At 43.9% G+C, this 23,369-nt stretch overlaps 1 long non-coding RNA gene across 1 annotated transcript in view; it reads left to right on the top strand.

The window, feature by feature from the left end:
- The window catches only part of LOC132380912 (uncharacterized), a 57,959-nt gene that overhangs the window by 32,742 nt on the left and 1,848 nt on the right, over nt 1–23,369 (top strand). The window contains exon 2 of the long non-coding RNA XR_009507876.1: nt 8,122–8,287. This is a non-coding gene — a long non-coding RNA (uncharacterized LOC132380912). The remainder of the gene's footprint in view (nt 1–8,121; nt 8,288–23,369) is intronic.

The raw sequence follows: 23,369 nt of genomic DNA, 5'->3' as shown, positions 1-23,369 counted from the left end.
GAGCATATTTGACAAACTCAATCCCATCTAGTCCTTTTACAGTGTGAGATACCCACTCAATATCTGGAAATTTAAAATCACCGACTCTCACAACCTTATGTTCCTTGCAATAGTCTGTGATCTCTTTATAAATGTGTTCCTTTAAATCCCTAGGATTGTTGGGTGGTCTGTTACAATGGAACCTCAGAACATTGAGCTGCTAGTTTCTGCCCCTCCTGCAAACAAGTCTATCTATCCAATGGCTACAATATCATAATAGCAGCTCTTAATCCTTGCCTTGAGCTCATTCCCCTTTCCTGTGGTGCTTCTTGCGCTGAAATCTATGCAGCTCAGGACACTAGTCGCACCATGGATTCCTAACCATGGCTGAGGTCTTAACAACATCTGTCTCCGCAACCTCTCCACTAACTGCTCTAGCACCCTGGTTCCCATCCCCCTGCAACTCTGGTTTAAACCCCACTGTGTAGGATTAAAAACCCTTCCCACTAGGATATTAGACCCCTCCATTTCAGGTGCAAACTGTCCTTTCTATAGAGGTCCCACCTTCCCTGAAAGAGAGCCCAGTGATCCAAAAATCTCATACCCTCCCTCCTACACCAACTCCTTAGCGATGTGTTAAACTGAATAATCTTCCTAGTTCTGGCCTCACTAGCACATGGTATGGACAGCAAACCTGAGATCACAACCCTGGAGGTCCTGCCCTTTAACTTAGCTCCTTACTTCCTGAACTCCCTATGCAGGACTTAGTCGCTCATTCTATCCATGTCATTGGCACCTACTCAACCATGAACTCTGCCTGTTGACAAGAATGCTGAGGACTAGGTCCAAGATCCCCAGACCCTGGCACCCATCTGGGAATCTTGTTCTTGTCCACAGAGCCTCCTTTCTGTTCCCCAAACTTATGAGTCCCCTGTCACCACAGCTTGCTTCTTCTTCTACCTTCCCTTCTGAGTCACAGAGCCAGACACAGTGCCAGAGACCCGACTGCTGTCACTTTCCTCTGCTAGGTCATTCTCCAAGCGCTCCCCCTCCCAACCCTGCCACAGTATCTGTTGTTCAGATATAGATTCAGGTATGTCCAGGTATTGTTCAGGTATGTCATTCAGAATTTTGTAAATCTTCAATCATCCCCCCAGCCTTGTTCACTTCAGGAAAACAGTCCCAGCCAATCGAGCCATTCCTTACAAATCAAGGCATCCAGTCCTGGTAAAACTTTTAAGCACTCCCTCCAGGTTAATGACCAGAATTCTGTGCAGTACTTGGATAATATTAACATGACATTCAATCCTTGTACTGAATATACTGACCAATGAAGCCAAGCATGCCAAAACTCCTCTTCACTGCCCTGCCTACCTTGCGTCATCACTTTTGTAGAACTATGTATCTGACTTCTGGTTCTCTCTGCTGTACAACACTCCCCAGGTGCCTACTGCTTGTAAATCTAGTCCTGGGTGTCTTACCAAAACACAACAGTACATCACTCTGAATTCAACTCCATCTGCCATTTCTCAGCCTAGAGTCCCCGATGATCAAGGAAAAGCTGATGATGAGGCAAAATTATAGTCAACAAAACGAGTTGCAATGTAAAAGGGGGAGAAAATTGAAAAGTGATGAATTCAGGACTGAAGGTGTTATATTTGAATGCATGCAGTATATAGAATAACGTAGATGAACTTGTAGCACAGAGATATAATGTTGTGGATATCACTGAATTGTGGCTGAATGAAGATTATAGCTAGCAGCTTAATGTCAAAGGATACACATTGCATGAAAGGACTGGCAGGTAGTCAGAGGGGTTGGTGTGGCTCTATGGTAAAAATGAAATCAATTCCTCAGAAAGAAGTGACATAGGATCAGAAAGTGTAGAATTGTTGTGGGTAGAGCTAAGAAACTGCAAGAGTAAAAAGACACTGATGGAGGCCTCCAATCAGTAGTAAAGAGGTGGGGTACAAATTACAATGGAAGATAGAAAAAGCATGTCAAAAGGGTAATGTCACGAGTTGTGGGGGATTTCAATATGCAGGTAGATTGGAAAAATCAAGCTGGTGCTGTTCCCAAGAAGCAGAATTTGTAGAATGGCTTTTTTGAGCAGCTCATGGTTGAGTCTGCGAGGGGATCTGCCATTCTGGATTGAGTACTGTGTAATGAACCACAATTTATTAGAGAACTTAAGGTAAGGTAACCCTCAGGGATCAGTGATCATAATATAATAGAATTCACCCTGCAATTTGAGAGGGAGAAGCTAAAGTCAGAAGTATCAGCATTACAGTGGAGCATAGGGAATTGTAGAGGCATGGGAGAGGAGCTGGCCAAAGTTGGAAGGATGGGGACATCATCATGGATGATGGCAAAACAGCAATTGCTGGAGTTTCTGGGAGCAGTTCAGAAGGATAGATACTGAACCTCCCAAAGAAGAAGTAGTAGAAACGTAGAAACATAGAAAACCTACTTCACAAAACAGGCCCTTTGGCCCACAATGCTGTGCCGAACATGTACTTACTTTAGAAATTACCTAGAGTTACCCATAGATCTCTATTTTTCTAAGCTCTATGTACCTATCCAGGAGTCTCTTTAAAGACCCTATTGTATCTGTTTCCACCACCGTCGCCGGCAGCCCATTCCACGCACTCACCACTCTCTGCATAAAAAAATTACCCTGACATCTCCTCTGAACCTACTTCCAAGTACCTTAAAACTGTGCCCTCTCATGTTAGCCATTTTAGCCCTGGCTATACATATGATCAATGCCTCTCATTATCCTATACAGCTCTATCAAGTCACCTCTCATCCTCCGTCGCTCTAAGGAGAAAAGGCCAAGTTCACTCATCCTATTCTCATAAGGCATGCTTCCAAATCCAGACAACATCATTGGCAATCTCCTCTGCACCCTTTCTATAGTTTACACATCCTTCCTGTAGTGGGGTGACCAGAATTGAGCACAGTACTCCAAGAGGGGGTCTGACCAAGGTCCTATATAGCTGTAACACTACCTCTCGGCTCTTGAACTCAATCCCATGGTTGATGAAAGACAATGCTCTATATGCCTTTTTAACCACATAGTCAACCTGCGCCGCAGCTTTGAGTGTCCTATGGACTCGGATCCCAAGATCCCTCCGATCTTCCACACAGCCAGGAGTCTTACCATTAATAGTAAATTCTGCCATTATATTTGACTTACCAAAATGAACCACCTCACACTTATCTGGGTTGAACTCCATCTGCCACTTCTCAACCCAGCCTCTCCTTTAGGAATTTCAAAAAAAAACATCTACTTGGAAGCAGTCTAAACTATTGATCAGCTACCCTAATAAGCCCTTGTCTGTTAATTTTATTTATTTGACAGAGCTCCTGTGAAGCAACAAAATACACTCAGTGACCACTTTGTTTGGCACCACGTACATCTAATAAAGTGGCCACAGACGATGTTCATGGTCTTCTGCTGCTGTAGCCCATCCACTTCAAGTTCAACATGTTATGCATTCACAGATGCTCTGTTGCTTCACAACTTATCTGGTTTGAACTCCATCTGTCACTTCTCAGCCCAGTTTTGCATCCTATCAATGTCCCGCTGTAACCTCTGACAGCCCTCCACACTATGCACAACACCCCCAACCTTTGCGTTATCAGCAAATTTACTAACCCATCTGCCACTGCCTCAACCAGGTCATTTTTAAATATCATGAAGAGAAGGGGTCCCAGAGCAGGTGTCTGAGGCACACCACTGTTCACCAACCTCCATGCAGAATATGACCCATCTACAACCACTCTTTGTCTTCTGTGGTCAAGCCAATTCTGGATCCACAAAGCAAGATCCCCTTGAATCCCATGCCTCCTTACTTTCTCAATAAGCCTTGCATGGGGTACCTTATCAAATACCTTGCTGAAATTCATATGCACTACATCTGCTGCTCTACCTTCATCACAGTGTTTAGTTATATCCTCAAAAAATATTATCAGGCTCGTAAGGCACAACCTGCCTTTGACAAAGCCATGCTGACTATTCCTAATCATGTTACGCCTCTCTAAATGTTCATAAATCCTGCTTCTCAGGATCTTTTCAGACAGACAGACAGACATACTTTATCGATCCCGAGGGAAATTGGGTTTTGTTACAGCCACACCAACCAAAAATAGTGAAGAAATATAGCAATATAAAACCATAAATAATTAAATAATAATAAGTTAATCATGCCCAGTGGAAATAAGTCCAGGACCAGCCTATTGGCTCAGGGTGTCTGACACTCCTAGGGAGGAGTTGTAAAGTTTGATGGTCACAGATAGGAATGACTTCCTGTGACGCTCAGTGTTACATCTCAGTGGAATGAGTCTCTGGCTGAATGTACTCCTGTGCCTAACCAGTACATTATGGAGTGGATGGGAGTCATTGTCCATGATGGTATGCAACTTGGACAGCATCCTCTTTTCAGACACCACCGTCAGAGAGTCCAGTTCCACCCGCACAACATCACTGGCTTTACGAATGAGTTTGTTGATTCTGTTGGTGTCTGCTACCCCCAGCCTGCTGCCCCAGCACACAACAGCAAACATGATAGCACCATCAACCAACCAACCACTGAAGTAAGACTTGCTGGTCTATAATTTTCTGGGCTCTCTCTACTCCCTTTCTTGTATATGGGAACAACATCTGCAACCCTCCAATCCTCTGGAACCTCCCCCATCCCCATTGATGATACAAAGATCATTGCCAAAGGTTCAGCAATCTCCTCCCTCACCTCCCACAGTAGGCTGGGGCATATCTCATTCAGTCCCGGAGATTTATCCAACTTGATGCTTTCCAAAAGCTCCAGAACATCCTCTTTCTTAATGTCTATATGCTCAAGCTTTTCAGTCCACTGTAAGTCATCCATCCAATCGCCAAGATCCTTTTCAGTAATGAATACTGAAGCGAAGTATTCAGTAAGTACTTCAGCTATCTCTTCCAGTTCCATACACACTTTTCCATTGTTACACTTGATTGGTCCCATTTTCTCATGTTATATCCTCTTGTTCTTCACATAAATGTAGAATGCCTTGGGGCTTTCTTTAATTCTGCTTGCCAAGAACTTCTCATGGCCCCTTTTGGCTCTCCTAATTTCATTCTTAAGTTCTTTCCTGCTAGCCTTATAATCTTCAAGATCTCTACCATTACCTAGTTTTTTAAAATCTTTTGTAAGCTTTTCTTTTCTTCTTGACTAGATTTTCAACAGCCTTTGTACACCATGGTTCCCGTACCCTACCATCCTTTCCCTGTCTCATTGGAACGTACCTATGCAGAACGCCACGCAAATATCCCTGAACATTTGCCACATTTCTGCTGTACATTTCCCTGAGAATGTTTGTTCCCGATTTATGCTTCCAAGTTCCTGCCTGATTGCTTCATATTTCCCTTTACTCCAATTAACTGCTTTCCTAATTAAGAAGCGGGTGAGCCATAAGGTGAAGAATATTACATCAGTGGTGAGGAAGCTGTTAGAGAAGAATCTGAGAGACAGAAGAGGAGTACTGATTAGGATGAATCATTGTGGCTTTGTGATTTTTTTGAGATGGTGACAAAGAAAATCGACCTAGAAATAGTTTACTTGGACTTGAGACAGGTTTTCAATATGGTGCCATGTGAAGGTTAAGGTATAAGGGATCTGAAGGGTGTTGGCACCACTGTCTGGATGATGGAGGCAGAGGGTAGGGGTGGATGGGTGTGTATCTGACTGGAAGTCTGTAACCAGTGATGTTTCACAAGGATTAGTTGTGGGAATTTTGTTGTTCGTCATATGTATAATTGAATTGGATAAGAATGTGGTTCTGATTAGTGTGTTTGTAGACAACAGGAAGGTTGATGTAGTCAGAGTGAAGAAGTGCATCAACTGATACATGAATTAGTTGGAAACCTGGGAAAAGCTATAAGAGATGGAACTTAATCTAGACAAATGTGAGGTCATGCAATTGGGAAGTCAAATTCTGGTAGGAAATATACAGGAAATTTAATTTACAGAGAGACCTTGGGATGCAAGTTCAGAGCTTTCCAATAATGGCATAGGTGGATACATCATTCAAGAAGGCAATTTGTATCCTTGACTGATAGGTAGAATTTTTCAATATAAGAGCTGGCATGCCATATTGCAGGCATTCAAAACATTAGTTAGACTACAGTTAGGAATAGTGCATATGGTTCACCATAGTACACCATAGTACAGAAAATATATGGTGACAATAGTTAGAGGGGAGAAGAGGCTCATAAGGCATTTAGATAATAGTCCGCACGATTGTTCCTTTTACCAAAATACTTTATCATACATTTCCCAACACTGTATTCCATCTGCCACATTTTTGCCCATTCTTCCGATTTGTCCAAGTCCAGCTGCAACCACGTTGCTTCCTCAGCACTACCTACCCTTCCGCCTATGTTCGTATCAACCACAAACTTTGCTGCAAAGCATTAATTTGATTATCTAAATCATTGACAATGTGAAAAGTAGCAGTCCCAATACTGACCACTGAGGAACACCACTAGTCACTGGCAGCCAACAAGAAAAGGCCCCCTTTATTCCCACTTACTGCCTCCTGCCTGTCAGCCATTCCTCTATCTATGCCAGTATCTTACTTATAACGCTGGAAGAATTTATCTTTTTTAGCAGCCTTGTGTGTGGCACCTTATCAAATGCCTTCTGCAAATCGAAGTAAATGACATCCACTGCTTCTCATTTGTCCACCCTGCTGGCTACTTCCTCGAAGAACTCTAACAGATTTGTCAGGCAAGATTTCCCTTTACAGAAACCATGCTGACTTTGACTTATTTTATCATTAGTCTCCAAGTACCTTGAAACCTCATCCACAATAATAGACTCCAACAATCTCCTACCCACTGAGGTTAGGCTAAATGGCCTATAATTTCCTTTCTTTTGCCTTCCTCCCTTCTTAAAGAGTGGTGTGACAGTTGCAATTTTCCTGTCCTCCAAGACCATGCCAGAATCAAGTAATTCTTGAACAATCTGTTACCTCTTAAGCAACCTCTCAGGACTCTGGGATGTAATCCACCTGGCCCAGGTGACTTATCTACCTTAGTCTACCAGTCTTTCCTTTGTAATAGTAATGGGACTCACTCCTGCTCACTGACCTTTGGCAGATTGCTAGTGTCTTCTACAGTGAAGGCAGATGCAAAGTACCCATTAAGTTCATCTGCCATTTCTTTGTTCCCCATTACGACCTCACCAACATCATTCTCCAGTGGTCCAATATCAACTCTCACCTCCCTTTTACTCTTTGCATAACTGAAAAACTTTTGGTTCCCTGCTTTATATTATTGGCTAGTCTGTCCTCCTATTTCATCTTTTCCTTTCTTATAGCTTTTTTAGTTGTCTTTTGTTGGATTTTAAAAGCTCCCCAATCATACAACTTCCCATTCACTTTTGATACCTTACATGCCCTTGCCTTGGTTTTTATGCATTCCTTAACTTCTTTTGTCAGCCATGGTTGCCTACCCCTGCCATTTGAGAACTTCTTCCTCTGTGGGACACATCTATCCTGTGCCTTGTGAACTATTCCCAGAAACTTCAGCCATCTCTGCTGTGCCATCATCCTGACCGTATCCTCCTCCAATCCAGCTTGGCAAGCTCCTCTCTCATGCCTCTGTAATTCCCTTTGTTCCATTGCTATACTAATACATGTGAGTTATGCTTCTCCCTCTCATTGCAGTATGAATTCAATCATATTATGATCACTGCCTCCTAAGGGTTCCTTTACACTAAGCTCCCTAATAAGATCAGGGTTATTACACAACAACAAATCTAATATAGCTTTTCCCCAAGTAGGCTCAAGTACAAGCTGCTCTAAAAAGCCATCTCATAGGCACTCAACCAATTCTCTCTCTTACAATCTGACATCCACCTGATTTTCCCAATGCCTTGCATATTGAAGTCCCCCTTTACAATTGTGACATTACCCTTATTATATGCCGTTTCCAACTCCCTTTGCAATCTCAACCCCACATCTTGGCTACAATTTGGAGGCCAATATATGATTCCATGATAGTTTTTTATACCATTGTAGTTTCTTAACTCCACCCACAAAGATTCAACATTCTCTGACCCTATGTCCTAAAGATGTAATTTTATCTCTTACCAACAGAGCCACACCACCGCCTATGCCTTCCTGCCTGTCCTTTCGATACAAAGTATATCCTTCAATGTTCAGCTTCCAACTATGGCCTTTTACCAATGACTCAGTGATGCCCACAGTGGCATACTGACCAATCTCTAATCACACCACAAGTTCATCCACCTTATTCCAAATGGTAAGTGCATTTAAAAACAGCATCTTCAGTCTTGCATTCTTCGCCCTTTTGAATTTTGCCTCTGCGGTACAATTTAACTCTTTGTAAGCGAGAGGGAAGGGAGAGAAAATGGAATAGGCAGGAAAATGGAAACAGAGGCCAGTGGACATTTCAAGTACTAAGAAAAGTGTATAAGAGACAGTGAGAGAGGGGCTGAGAAAAAGGTTGTGAGAGGGTCTGTCGCAGGCTTAGAGAAAGGCAGAGAGAGGGGTACAGGGAGGGGTAGAGAGATGCAGAGGGGGCTGTGAGAGAGAGAGAAGGGTGGGAGAGGATGACAGATGGGAAGGAGATGAGAGAGAGGTTGAGGAGGGTGAGAGATGAGGAGAGAAGGAGTTTGAAGGAGGGTGAGTTTGGGTGAGGGTTGGTGAGAAAGGAAGGGTGGGAGGTTGAGAGAGGGAAGAAGGGGTAAGGGAGAATGGTAGAGAGTGAGGGAGGGTGAGGGAAGGTGATAGAAGGGAGAGAGAAGAGATAGAGCTGAGTTAGGGTAAGGGAGGGTGTGAGAAGGTGAGAGAGGGTGAGAGAGGGGAAGGGAGGGGAGACAGAGGTTGAGGGACATCGAGAGAGTGTGAAGAATGGTGTGAGAGAGAGGTGAGGGAGGGTGAGGAAGTATGTGGAAGAGTGAGAGGTGAGGGGGAAGAGTGGGTGATAGGGGAGAGAGGGTGAGTGAGAGGAGAGATAGGAGCAAGAAGGTTAGAGAGGAAGAGAAGGGGAGAAATGGTGACGGGATTGAGAAGGTGAGAGCAGTGAAGGGAGGGGAAAGAAAAGCTGAGGGAGGGTGGGAAATGGTGAGAGAGAGAGAGAGGGTGGATGAAGGTGAGAGAAAGAGAGATTCAGAGTGAATGAGGGAGGGTGAGGAAGTGTGAGAGGGGGGAGAGAGAGGGGAGCAAAAAGATGAAGGAGGGGAAGAGAAGGGAAGAGATGGTGGCAGAGGGGATCAAGAGGGTGAGCAAGGGGATGGGAGGGGAAAGAAAGGCTGAGGGAGGATGAGGAGGTAGAAGAGGTGCCACAGAGGGTGAGGGGTGAGAGAGGGGATAGTAAGAGTGAGAGATGGTTAAGAGGGGTGAGAGGGGATGAAAGAGAGTGAGGGTGGGTGAGGAAAGATGAGAGAGAGTGGTTGAGGAAGGGGAGTGAGGACAAAGGGTGAGCAAAAGTGAGAGAGGGATGGGATAGAATGAGAGTGAGGGAGGGAGGGTGAGATGGGTGAGGGGTGATACAGGGTGAGAGAGGGGAAGGGAGGGGACAGAATGGTTGAGGGTGAGTGAAGGTGAGAGGTGGTGATAGATGTGAGAGGTATAGGAGGGGGAGAGGCTAGAGGGAGGGGGAGAGGCTAGAGGGAGGGTGAGAGAGAGTGAGGGAGGAGGAGAGAAAGGAGAGCAGGTGGGAGCAGGTGAAGAAGGATTAAGGAGGAGGAGAGAGAGTGAGCAAGGGTTGAAAGAGGGTGAGGGATGGTTAAGAGGGTGAGGGGGGAAGGAAGCATGACAGAGGGGCCAGAGGGGTATAGAGGGTGAGTGCAAGGGAGAGTGGGTGAGAGAGAATGTGTGTGTTTCTGTGAGAGGGGGAGAGAGAGGGAGAGAGAGAGAAGATGCTGAGAGTACCAGGGAGGGGTGAGAGTGGTCTGGAGTGACTGAGGGAAGAGTGACAGTGTGGTGAGAGGGATAACAGGACAGGGTGCATGGAGGAGTGGCTGAGCAAGAAGGCACAGCTGAGTCTTGCTCTGTTGCACATTGGACTGTGCCCGTGGGATGATTCAGTAATGGACAATAGACAATAGAAGACAGTCTTCGGCCAGATGTAAAGGAGGGGATTAGGAACAAGAGCGAGCAATGATCAAACACATTGATGCTGGGGGATGGGAGAACTCATGAAATATTCTCACAAAGCAGTTACTGTGACCTCTCCATGTACAAAGCTTCACAACAACTTGAAACATACAAAATCACAGGCCTGGAGCAGGAGAGGGTTCTTTCCCCTTAGACTACCATGTTCAATCTCCCCATTTCAGCTATTAGTCCAGTGAAGCTTTAAACGGTTTCTAACACACTACATTACTCCTCAGATAGGGAGACCACACTCTCCCTATCTCAAATCTCACCAGTAACACTGCTAGGTGTACATGATTATGGATGTACTTGTCACTTGAGGTGTGCTTTGTCACATGTAGAGCATTTGATGGCCTTGGGCCTCTACTCACTGGAATTCAGAAGTATAAGTGGTGACCTCATTGAAACCTATCGAATATTGAAGGACCTCGATAGAGTGGATGTGGAGAGGATGTGTCATATGGAGAGGGAGTCTAAGAACAGAAGACACAGCCTCAGAATAGAGAGGTGTCCTTTTAGAACAGAGACAAGGAGGAATTTCTTGAGCCAGAGATGGTAAATCTGTGGAATTTGTTGCCACAGCTGGCTGTGGAGGCATGAAAGGATTTGGGGAAAAGGCAGGAAGTTGGGGCTGAGAGGGAAAATGGATCAGCCAGGATGAACTGATAGAGCTGACTTGATGAACCAAATGGCCTAATTCTTCTTTATCTTATGATAAGAGGCATAAATTGAGCAGAGATTTTTCCCAGAGTAAATTGGCTAATACAAGAGGACATAATTTTAGTGTGACTGGAGGAACATATAAGGGGAAGTCAGAGTTAAGTACTTTACACAGAGCATGTTGGGTATGTTGTATGCCCCACCAGGAATGGTGGTAGCAGCAGATACATTAGTGGCATTTAAGAAAGTCTTAGAAAGGCATATGGATGATAGAAAAATTGAGGGCTTTGCAGGAGGGATGGGTTAGATTGATCTTAGTGTAGATTAAAAGATCGGCACAACATCGTGGCTGATGGGCCTGTCCTGTGTTAAATTCTGTGTAATCGACTTAACTGAAACACAGGCTCATTACTATGTCTTCAATCCTCTAACAATAAACAATACCACACAGCTGCTGGCCTGTGGAACAGTCATCTGTGAATTGTGACAGCCCCTAAACCTCTGCACCCCAGTGCTCAGCAGTCTTTGGATAATGTTATTTTTCCTGCTAAAATGGGCAGTTTCCTGTTGTCCACATTCTTTTCCATTTCCAGCCTCCTCACTGAACTCACCTATATACCTGTCCAACTTCCTTCTGGCCTATGCAACTTACTGTCCTGCCTATCAAAAGTTCAAAGTAAATTTTATTATCAGAATATATATATGTCACCACATACAACCTTGAAATTTACTTTCCCGCAGGCATACTCCGCAAATCTATAGAACAGTAATTATAACAGGATCAATGAAAGATCAATTAGAGTGCAGAAGACAACAAGCTGTGCAAATGTAAATGTAAATAAACAGCAATAAATAACCAGAGCATGAAATAACGAGATAAAGAGACCTTAAAGTGAGATCATTGGTTCTGGGAACATTTCAATAGATGTGCAAGTGAGTGTGGTTATTCCCTTTAGTTCAAGAACCTGATGGTTGAGGGGTAGTAACTGTTCCTGATTCAAATCAAAGGTTCAAATCCTGAGGCTCTTATACCTTCCACCTAATGGCAGCAGCAAGAAAAGAGCATGGCCTGGGTGGAGGGAATCTCTGATGACAGGCACTATTTTTCTGCGACAGCGTTTCATGTAGATATGCTACTCTAAATGGTTGGGAGGGCTTTACCAATGATGTAGTGGACCAATTCCACTACCTTTTGCAGGATTTTCCATTCAAAAGCATTGTTATTTCCATACCAGGCTGTGATGCAGCCAATCAATACACTCTCCACCACACATTGAGAAATTTGTCAAAATGCCAAATAGGAGGCACTATCGTATTTCCTTTGCAATTACATTTATATGCTGGATCTGGGGTAAGTCCACTGAAATAATGACACCCAGGAATTTAAAGTTGCTGACCCTCTCCACCTCTGATCCTCTGATGAGGACTAGCACATAGACTTCTGGTTTCCCTCTCCAGAAGTCTACTGACTTTGGTCTTGCTGACATTGAGTGAGAGGTTGTTGTTATGATACCACTCAGCCAAATTTTCAACCTCCCTCCTGTATGCTGATTCATCATAATATTTGATATGATCAACAAACGAATATGGTTTGGAGTTGTGCTTCACAGTCATAGGTGTAAAGCGAGTACAGCAGGGGGATAAGCACACAGCCTTGTTGTACACCTGTGTTGATGGAGATCATGGAGATGTTTTTACCAACCTGAACTGACTAGGGTCTACTGATTGTGATTCACTGACTGGGATCCAATTGCACTAGAGGTATTGAGGCCAAAATCTTGGAGCTTATTGGTTAGTTTTGAAGGGATAATGGTATTAAATGCCAAGCTGTAGTTGATAAAGAGCATCCAAATGTATGCATTCCAGATGTTTCAGGGGTAGTGTGAAGAGCCAATGAGATGGCATCTACTGTAAACCTGTTGCTCAGGTAGTCAAAATGGAGTGGATCCAAGTCACCTCTCAGGCAGGAGCTGACATGCTTCATGACCAGCCTCTCAAAACATTTCATCACTGTGGATGTAAGGGTGACTGGGTGATAGTCACTGAGGCAGGTCACCATACTCTCTTGGACACTGGTATAATTGAGGCCTGCGTAAAACAGGAGGTACCCGTGCAATGCTGAAGCGAGAGGTTGAAGATCTCGGTGAACACAGCCGGTTGGTCAGTATAGGTCTTTAGGACATGGCCAGGTATCCTGTCCGGTTTGGACGCTTTCCTTGGACTCACCCTTCTGAAGGTAGCCCACACATCAGCTTCAAATACTGAAATCAAAGGATCAGTGGGCGATGTGGGGATTCACAATGGATCCTCATATTCTGATGGTCAAAGCAGGCATACAAGACACTGAGGTCACCTGGAATCAAAGCTCTCCTGCCCCCTATGTCACTTGATTTAACTTAGTAGGAGGTTACAGCATTCGAACCGTGCCACAGCAGTCCAGCATCCCTTGTTGATTCCAGTTTGATCTGGAATCTCCACTTTGCCTGTGAAATGGCTTTCTGGAGATCATACCTGTATCTCTTGTAGCATTCTCCAGTCTTGAATGACCTTGGTCTGACCCTCATTGTTCAGTCAGTGCTTCTGATTGGGGAAGACTGATCAATTCAGTAGAGACACTCTCATCAACAGACATTAATAAAGTCTGTTACAACCCTGGTATATTCATCCAGATCCACAGATGAGTGCTTGAACATGGCACAGTCCACTGACTCAAAGCAAAACTGTAATTGTTCCTCTGCCTCTCACGGCCATCTCTTAGTTGTCATAGTCTCTGGAGCCTTGCTTTTCAGTCTCTGCCTGTATGCAGCTAGGTGAAGGATAGCCAAGTGACCTGATTTTAAAAAATGTGGTCTGAACATTTGCTGTCTTCATCCAAGTTGCCTATAGAGTAAGATTGCATGCAAAGAGACCCTTCAGCCCAGCTCATTCATGCCAAACAAGGTGCCTTCTTGAGCTGATCTCATTTGTCAACATCTGGCCTGTTCCTGTCCATTTACTTATCCAAAAGTAATTTCAAAGTTGTACCATCTTTTCCACCTCCTCTGTCAGTTCATTCCATTCCATATTCTGTCTGAAAAATTAACCCTTCCAATCTATCCCATCTCACCTTAAACATGAGTCATCTCATTCTAGACTCACTTACTCTGGGAAAAATAGTGCAACCATCTACCTTAATATACCCTTAATGGCTTTATAAGCTTTTATAAGGTCACTGCTCAGGCTTCTTCACTGCAATCCCTGCTTATCCATTAGACTTCAAGTCAGGAATCAGAAGGTTTCCAAAGAACTTTCTCGCTGGTAATCTCCTTCTGTTATTACTAGGGAGAAGATTCTTGGTAAACTGAAAGATATGAAGGTAGATAAGTCAGCTGGACCAGACGGTGTATAACTCAGGATTCTGAAAGAGGTGGCTTAAGAGATCATGGAGGCATTAGTAATGATCTTAATATACATGTAGAAGCTCTTTGGATTATCAAAGCTACCTCATGTCTTCTTTTAGCCCTCCTGATTTCCTTTTTAAGTATGCTTTTGCACTTTTTATACTCCTCAACCACCTTATTTGCTCCCCGTTTCTTATACATGTCATACATCTCTCTCTTTTTCTTTATCAAAGTTCCAATATCCATCGAGAACCAAGGTTCCTTATTCTTATTCACTTTGCCTTTAATCCTGACAGGAACATACAAACTCTGCACTCTCAAAATTTCTCCTTTGAAGGCCTCCCACTTACCAATCACATCCTTGACAGAGAACAACCTGTCCCAATCCACGCTTTTTAGATCCTTTCTTATTTCTTCAAATTTGGTCTTTTTCCAGTTTAGAACCTCAATTCAAGGACCAGATCTATCTTTATCCATGATCAAGTTGAAACTAATGGTGTTATGATCACTAGAACCAAAGTGTTCCCCTGAACACACTTACGTCACGTGTCCTAACTCGTTTCCTAATAGGAGATCTAATATTGCATCGTCTCTCGCTGATACCTCTATATATTGATTTAGAAAACTTTCCTGAACACACTTTACAAACTCTAACCCATCTAGACCTTTAACAGTATGGGAGTCTCAATCAATATGTGAAAAATTAAAATCCCCTACTATCACAACTTTATGTTTCCTGCAGTTGTATGTTATCTCTCTGCGGATTTGCTCCTCCAATTCTGGCTGACTATTAGGTGGTCTATAATACAACCCCATTAATGTGGTCATACCTTTCCTGTTTCTCAGCTCCACCCATATGGCCTCAGTAGTCAAGCCCTCTATTCTGTCCTGCCTGAGCACTGCTGTAACATTTTCCCTGACTAGCAATGGGAGGTAAATAAGATTATGAGGAACATAGAAAGGGTGAAAGCACAACATTTTTTCCCAGAAAGGGGAAAAGAAGAGGGCATAGGACAGTGATTTAAGAGGGACATCAGAGACAACTTCTTCATACAAAGGATTATGTGTTTGAAATGAGTGTGAGAAATAATGGTTGAAGTGGGCATATTAGTAATGTTTAGGATGAGTACGTGGATAGGAGTGATTTAGAGAGCTATTGGCCAAATACAGGCAGATCGATCTAGCTCAGTCAAGCTAGCATGGACGAGTTGAGCCAAAGGACCTATTTTCATGCTGTATGACCCTGTGACTGTTTAACTATTGTGCAGTTCTATCAGAGTGACCATCCCTTTCTTGGTTAAAGTGAAAGAGAAAATAAGAGAAGAAGTTGGCCATTTGGCCCATCGAGTCTGCTCTACCATTCAATCATGGGCTGATCCAATTCTTCCAGTCATCCCCACTCCCCTGCCTTCACCCCATATCCTCTGATGTCCTGGCTAATCAAGAACCTATCTATCTCTGCCTTAAATACACCCAATGACTTGGCTTCCACAGCCACTTGCAGCAACAAATTCCAAATGAACAATCTGTTGGGCTTCTTGGAAGAGGTTGCATATTCTGTAGATGAAGGTTACTGAAAATTGAATAAGGAGTTTATAGATAGTAGTTTCAGGGAGGTAATCACGGCAAAGGAGCAGTGCACAGGTAATCAAGTTACTGTCAGACAAGGGAAGGGGAAAGGGCAGGCAGAGCAGGGTTCCTCTGTGGCCATTCCACTCAACAACAAGTATACCGATTTGGATACTGTTGGGGAGGATGACTTACCTGGGACAAGCTGCGGCAGCTGGATCTCTGGCACTGAGTCTGGTTCTGCAGTGCAGAAGGGAGGGTGGAAGAAGAGGAGAGTGGTAGTGATAGGGGACTCGATAGTTAGAGGTACAGACAGGAGGTTTTGTGGTCGTGACAGAAACTCCCGGATGGTTTGTTGCCTCCCGGGTGCCAGGGTCAGGGATGACTCTGATCACGTGTACAGCATTCCAAAATGGGATGGTGAGCAGCCAGATGTCATGGTACACATCGGTACCAATGACGTAGGAAGAAAGAGTGAGGAGGTCCTGAAGAGTGAGTATAGAGAGCTTGGTAGAAAGTTAAAAAGCAGGATCTCGAAGGTGGTAATCTCAGGATTGCTACCTGTGCCACGTGCCAGTGAGGGTAAGAGTAGGATGCTCTGGAGGATGAACGCGTGGCTGAGGACCTGGTCTCGGGGGCAGGGTTTCAGATTTCAGGATAATTCAGACCTCTTCTGGGGCAGGTGGGACCTGTACAAGAGAGATGGGTCACACCTGAACTACAAGGGGACCAATATCCTTGCACGGAGGTTTTTTAGTGCTATTGGGGGGCGGGGTTTAAACTAGATTTACAGGGGGGTGGGAACCAGAGTGCCAGAGTAGATAGTGGAGCGGGGGTGAAAATAAATTATGTTAAAGGTTCATGCAAAGTCACAAATAGAAGGGTTGTGTGTGGTGGTAATAATCTTCTGAGGTGTGTCTACTTCAATGCGAGGAGTATTATAGGGAAGGCTGACGAGCTGAGGGCATGGATTGACACATGGAATTATGACATTGTAGCCATTAGTGAAACTTGGCTACAGGAGGGGCAGGACTGGCAGCTTAGTGTTCCAGGGTTCAGATGTTTCAGTCGATAGAGGCAGAGGGATAATGGGCAAAAAGTGCCGGATGGAATACAGTGTTGGAAAATGTTTGATAATGCATTTTGGTAAAAGGAGCAATTGTGCAGACTCTTATTGAAATGGGAGAAAATTCAAACATTGGAGGTGCAGATGGACTTAGGAGTCCTCACGCAAAAATCCCAGAAGATTAATTTACAGGTTGAGGCTGTGGTAAAGAAGGCAAATGCAATGATGACATTTCTTTTAATAGGGCTAAAATATAAAAACAAAGAGATAATGCTGAAGCACTGGTCAGACCCACACTTGGAATATTGTCACAAAATGCTTGTGGAACGCAGCAGGCCAAGCAGCATCTATAGGAAGAAGCACTGCTGACGTTTCGGGCCGAGACCCTTCGTCAGGACTAACTGAATAGAAAGATAGAGATTTAAAAGTAGGAGGGGGAGGGAGAAATGCGAAATGATAGGAGAAGACCAGAGAGGGTGGGGTGAAGCTGAGAGCTGGAAAGGTGATTGGCAAAAGGGATACCGAGCTGGAGAAGGGAAAGGATCGTGGGATGGGAGGCCTAGGGAGAAAGAAAGGGGGAGGCAAGAACCACAGGGAGATGGAGAATGGGCAGAGAGAAAAAAAAGAGGGGGGGAAGTAAATATATCAGGGATGAGGTAAGAAGGGGAGGAGGGACATTAATGGAAGTTAGAGAAATCAATGTTCATGCCATCAGGTTGGAGGCTACCCAGACGGAATATAAGGTGTTGTTCCTCCAACCTGGGTGTGGCTTCATCTTGACAATAGAGGAGGCCATGGATAGACATATCAGAATGGGAATGGGATGTGGAATTAAAATGTGTGGCCACTGGGAGATCCTGCTTTCTCTGGCGGACAGAGCATAGGTGTTCAGCAAAATGAACACATTTTGACAGGTCTGCCAGTCTGTGTCGGGTCTCACCAATATATAAAAGGCCACCCGGGAGCACCGGACGCAGTATACCACACCAGCCAACTCACAGGTGAAGTGTCGCCTCACCTGGAAGGAGTGTCTGGGGCCCTGAATGGTGGTGAGGGAGGAAGTGTAAGGGCAGGTGTAGCACTTGTTCCGCTTACAAGGATAAGTGCTGGGAGGGAGATTGGTGGGAAGGGATGGGGGGGACAAGTAGACAAGGGAGTTGCATAGGGAGCGATCCCTGCGAAAAGCAGAAAGATGGGGGGAGGGAAAGATGTGCTTGGTAGTGGGATTCCATTGGAGGAGGCGGAAGTTATGGAGAATTATACATTGGACCCGGAGGCTGGTGGGGTGGCGGGCGGATGGGTGAGGGCAGATGTGCGGGAAATTTGGTGGTGAAGGGGAAGAAACCGTTTCTGAATTATTGAGTGTGGGTTTTCAGGCTCTTGTAGAGGGAGAAATGCGAAGAGAGCTATGTCAGATGGTGGATTTACTTAATGATAGATGCCACCTCTTGAGGCACCATGTCTTAAAAATGTCCTCAGTGGTGATCAGGGTTGTGCCCGTGATGGTGCTGGCTGAGTCTACACCATTCTGCAGCCTCTTGCAATACTGTGCATTGGAGCTGCGGTACCAACCAGTCAGAATGCTCTCCACCTTATCCCTATAGAAATTTGCAATGGATCAGTATGGCTGTGCATGGAACCAAGGAGAATGAGGGAGAATTATTATTAAGTACTTCTCATCAGGTTTGACTGTGGAGAACATGTGGGACCCCACGGTAGTGTAGCAGTTAGCGCGACAATATTAAAGCTCAGGGCGTCAGAGTTTGGAGTTCAATTCCAGCATCCTCTGGAAGAAAGTTTGTATGTTTGTTCCTATGTGCACGTGGGTTTCCTCCGGGTGCTCCAGTTTCCTCCACAATCAAAGATGTATTGGTTTGTAGTTTAATTGGTCATTGCAAGTTGTTCCGTGATTAGGCTGGATTGCTGTGATCCATGATTGATGGGTTGCTGTGTGGTGCAACTTGAAGGGCTGGAAGGACCTGCTTCGCACTGTGTCTCTAAATAAATAAAAAAAGTTAATGGATGCTAAGCAAATAGTGAAAATGAAAAATAATGTCTTGGGCCTTATACAAATTACCAAGGAGCAGGTAAATCCCCATGGCCTGACTGAGTGAAGATCCTCAGACCTTGTGTGAAGCTAGGGAAGAAACTGAAGATGCTCGTGAGAGATATTTACTTCATCTCTTGCCTCAGGTGAAATTCCAGAAGACTGGAGAATGGCTAATGCATAATTAGTTAAGAAGGCCACCAACAACAAGTCAGGATCTATTCTACAGACTGGTCACCCTGACATTGATAGGAGGGAAGTTACTTGAGGGGGTTCTAAGGGACAACTTCTACCAGCATTTGGATAGACAGTGTTTAATTAGGATTAGCCAATATAACACTGCAGGGAAGTTATGTCTGAAAAATCTCTTATAATTCTTCAAACAGGCACTAATTACTAATTTTGTGGACAATAGTAAAACAGGTGATATCTTGATAATCAAGAAAGTTTTCAAAAATTGCAGACGGATTGTGATTGGCTTTGTAAGTGAGGATTGGCAAATCCAGTTAAGTATAAGGTGTTCCAATTTGTGAAGTCAAGCCAAGGCAAGACATTCTGTGAATGGTACAGTAGTAATAGGGTCTCTATAGTTAGGGAAGCAGACAAGTGATTCACTGGACACAAAAAGGAAACACAGATAGTAGTTTGCCTCCCAGGTACAGGGTCTGTGATGTTTCTGAAAGCGTCAACAATATCCTGAAAAGGGAGGGTGAGCAGCCAGAAGTTGTGGTACATATTGGTATCAATGACATCGGTAGAAAAAGGGAGGGGGTTCTGAAAACAGAATACAGGGAGTTAGGAAGGAAGCTAATAAGCAGGACTTCAAGGGTAGTAATCTCAGGATTGTTGCCTGTGCCATGCTACAGTGAGGATAAGAATAAAATGAGGTAGCAGATAAATGTGTGGCTGAAGAATTGGAGCAGGGGGCAAGGATTCAGATTTCTGGATCATCAGGACTTTTTCTGGGGCAGGTGTGACCTGTACAAAAGGGATGGGTTGTACTTGATTCCGAGAGGGACCAACATCCTTACAGGCAAGTTTTCTAGAGCTGCTGGGAGTGGTTTAAATTAATATGGCAGGGGGATGGGAACCAGTATGATAGAGCTGAGGATGAGGCAGCAGGTTTGCAAATAGATGATGTAATATGTAAGGAAGGACAAGCCAATGATTGAGTACAACTGTAGACATGGCAAAGAGTTAAGTTGTACCACAGAGTCAAAATTCATATGGGTAAAGAATGTAAGACTGAAGTTCTGTATTTAAACACACATAGCATTTGGAATAAGGTGGACGAACTCGTGGCACAATTAGAGATTGGTCAGTATGATGTTGTGGCCATCTCTGAGTTGTGGCTGAAAGAAGACCATAGTTGGGAGTTTGACAGCAAAGAATATACTTTGTATCAAAAGGACAGGCAAAAAGCTATACGTGGTGGTGTGGCTCTGTTGGTAAGAGATGGAATTATATCTTTAGAAAGAGGTGACATAGGGTCAGAGAATGTTGAAACTCTGTGGGTGGAGTTAAGAAAATGCAAGGGTGAAAAGAAACCATTATGGGAATCATATGTAGGCCTCCAAATAGTTGCAAAGGGAGCTGGAAAAGGCATGGAATAAGGGTAATGACACAATTGTAATGGTGGTCTTCAATATGCAAGAGAATTGGAAAATATGGTTGGTGTCAGATGCAAGAGGAAATCTGTTGAATACCTGCAAGATTAGGGCTGCTTGTGCTTGAGCCTACTCAAGGAAAGACTATATTAGATTGGGTGTTGTGAAATAACTCAGATCTTATTAGGGAACTTAATGTAAAGAAACCCCTAGGAGCCACTGTTCATAGTATGGTTGAATTCATACTGAAATTTGAGAAGAAGAAACATAACTCACATGATCAGTACCACAATGGAATAAAGGGAAATACAGACGAAGTCCTGATGAAGGGTCTCGGGCTGAAACATCAACAGAGCTTCTTCCTATAAATTATAGGCCAGTTAGCCTAACCTCAGTGGTTGGGAAAGTGTGGAAGTCCATTATCAAGAATGAGGTTTCGGAGTACTTGGAGACTAATGATAAAATAATCAAAGTCATCATGGTTTCTGTCAAAGGAAATTGTGCCTGACAAATCTGTTAGAGTCTTCAAGGAAGCAACAAGCAGGTTGGACAAAGGAAAGGCAGTGAATGTCATTTACTTGGATTTTCAGAAAGCATTTGATAAGGTGCCGCACATGAGGCGGCTTAACAAGATAGGTCTTGGAGCTTAGAAAGATAGAGGGCTATGGGTAATCCTAGGTAAATTCTAAAGTAAGTACATGCTCGGTACAGCATTGTGGGCTATGATTGTGGGCTATCATCTCCTATGATGTTACAGGAGAGATACTGGCATGGATAGAGGAATGGCTGACAGGCAGGAGGTAATGAGTGGGAATAAAAGGGGCCTTTTCTGGTTGGCTGCCAGTGACTAGTGGTATTCCTCAGGGGTCAGTATTGAGAGCACTATTTTTCATGTTGTTTATTAATGATTTAGCTAAAAGAATTGATGGCTTTGTGAAAAAGCTTGTGGGGATGATACAAAGATGGGGGAGGGGGAGGTAGTGTTGAGGAAGCAATGCAATTGCAGCAGGAATAGGACAAATTGGAAGATGGGTCAAAAAAGTGGCAGATGGAATACAGTATTGGGAAATGTATGATAAAGTGGAAATTGATAGCTTTCAGATTGGTCAGGGCATCAAGGGATATGGTGAGAAGGCAGATGTATGGGTTTGAATGGGATCGGGGATTAGCCATGATAAATGGCAGAGTGGACTCGATAGGCTGAATGGCCTAATTCTGCTCCTCTGTTGTATGGTCTTATGGTCTTATTGGTTGCTGAAACTGGTATCACAGGATGGTGAAGAAGGTGTTAGGCCTTCATCAGTGAATGCACTGAGTATAGGAGTTGTACAAGAAGTTGTTGAGTCTGCACCTGGAATATCATTTACAGTATTGGTCACACTGTTGTAGAAACAATACCATTAAGTTGGAAAGGATACAAAGAAACTTTATGAGAATGTTGCCAGGAATCAAAAGACTGAGTTATGGGGAGAAGTTAGGCAGGCTAGGACCTCATGCAGAGGGTGTTGCATATATAGAATGAACTTCCAGAGAAAGTAGTTGAGGGAGATACAATAGTATCTGGAGGCCTGTGACTAGTGGAGTACCGCAGGGATTAGTGCTGGGTCCATTGTTGTTTGTCATCTATATCAACGACCTGGATGATAATGTGGTTAACTGGATTAGCAAATTTGTGGATGACACCCTGAGATTGTGACTGTAGTGGACAGCAAGGAAAACTATCAGAGCTTGCAGCCAGATAGAAACATAGAATCATAGAAAAGCTACAGCACAATACAGGCCCTTCAGCCCACAATGCTGTACCGAGCATGTACTTACTTTAGAATTTACCTAGGGTTACCCATAGCCCTCTATCTTTCTAAGCTCCAAGACCCTATCATATCCACCTCCACCACCATCGCTAGCAGTCCATTCCACGTACTCACCACTCTGCGTAAAAAAATTACCCGACATCTCCTCTGTACCTACTTCCAAGCACCTTAAAACTGTGCCCTCTCGTGATAGCCATTTCAGCCCTGGGAAAAAGCCTTTGATTATCCACACGATCAATGGCTCTCATCATCTTATACACCTCTATTAGGTCACCTCTCATCCTCTGTAGCTCTAAGGAGAAAAGGCCAAGTTCACTCAACCTATTCTCGTAAGGCATGCTCCCCAATCCAGGCAACATCCTTGTTAATCTCCTCAGCACCCTTTCTATGGCTTCCACATCCTTTCTGTAGTGAGGTGACTTAAACTGAGCACAGTACTCAAAGTGGGGTCTGACCAGGGTCCTATACACACAGCTGTATAGATCTGGACTAGCTGGAAAAAATGGGCTGAAAAATGTCAGATGAAATTTAATGCAGATAAGAGTCAGGTGAAGCACTTTGGGAGGATCAGCAAGGGTAGGTCTTACCCAGTGAATGACATGGGAACTGAGGAGTGCAATAGAACAAAGGGATCTGGGAATAATGGTCCATAATTCATTGAAAGTGACATCACAGGTCGATAGCATCGTAAAGAAAGCTTTTGGCACATTGGCCCTCATAAATCAAAGTACTGAGTACAGGAGTTGGAATGTTATGTTGATGTTGCATGAGATGTTGGTGAGGCCTAATTTGGAGTATTATGTGCAGTTTTGGTCACCAACCTACAGGAAAAATGTAAATAAGATTGAAAAAAATACACATAATATTTACAAGGGTGTTGTTGGGACTGGACTATCTGAATTATAAGGGAGGATTGAATAGATTAGAATTTATTCCCTAGAACATAGAAGATCAAGCAGAGATTTGATATAGAAAATTACGAGGGATGTAGATAGGGTAAATGCAAGCAGCTTTTTTTCACTGCGATTCAGTGGGAAAACAACCTGAGGTCACAGGTAAACGGTGGAAGTTGAAAAGTTTCAG

The sequence above is a fragment of the Hypanus sabinus genome, chromosome 25 (assembly GCF_030144855.1).
Source record: "Hypanus sabinus isolate sHypSab1 chromosome 25, sHypSab1.hap1, whole genome shotgun sequence".
NCBI classification, from domain to species: Eukaryota; Metazoa; Chordata; class Chondrichthyes; order Myliobatiformes; family Dasyatidae; genus Hypanus; species Hypanus sabinus.
Note: the sequence above shows the minus strand (reverse complement) of the source record. Positions and strands in the feature narration are given on the sequence as shown.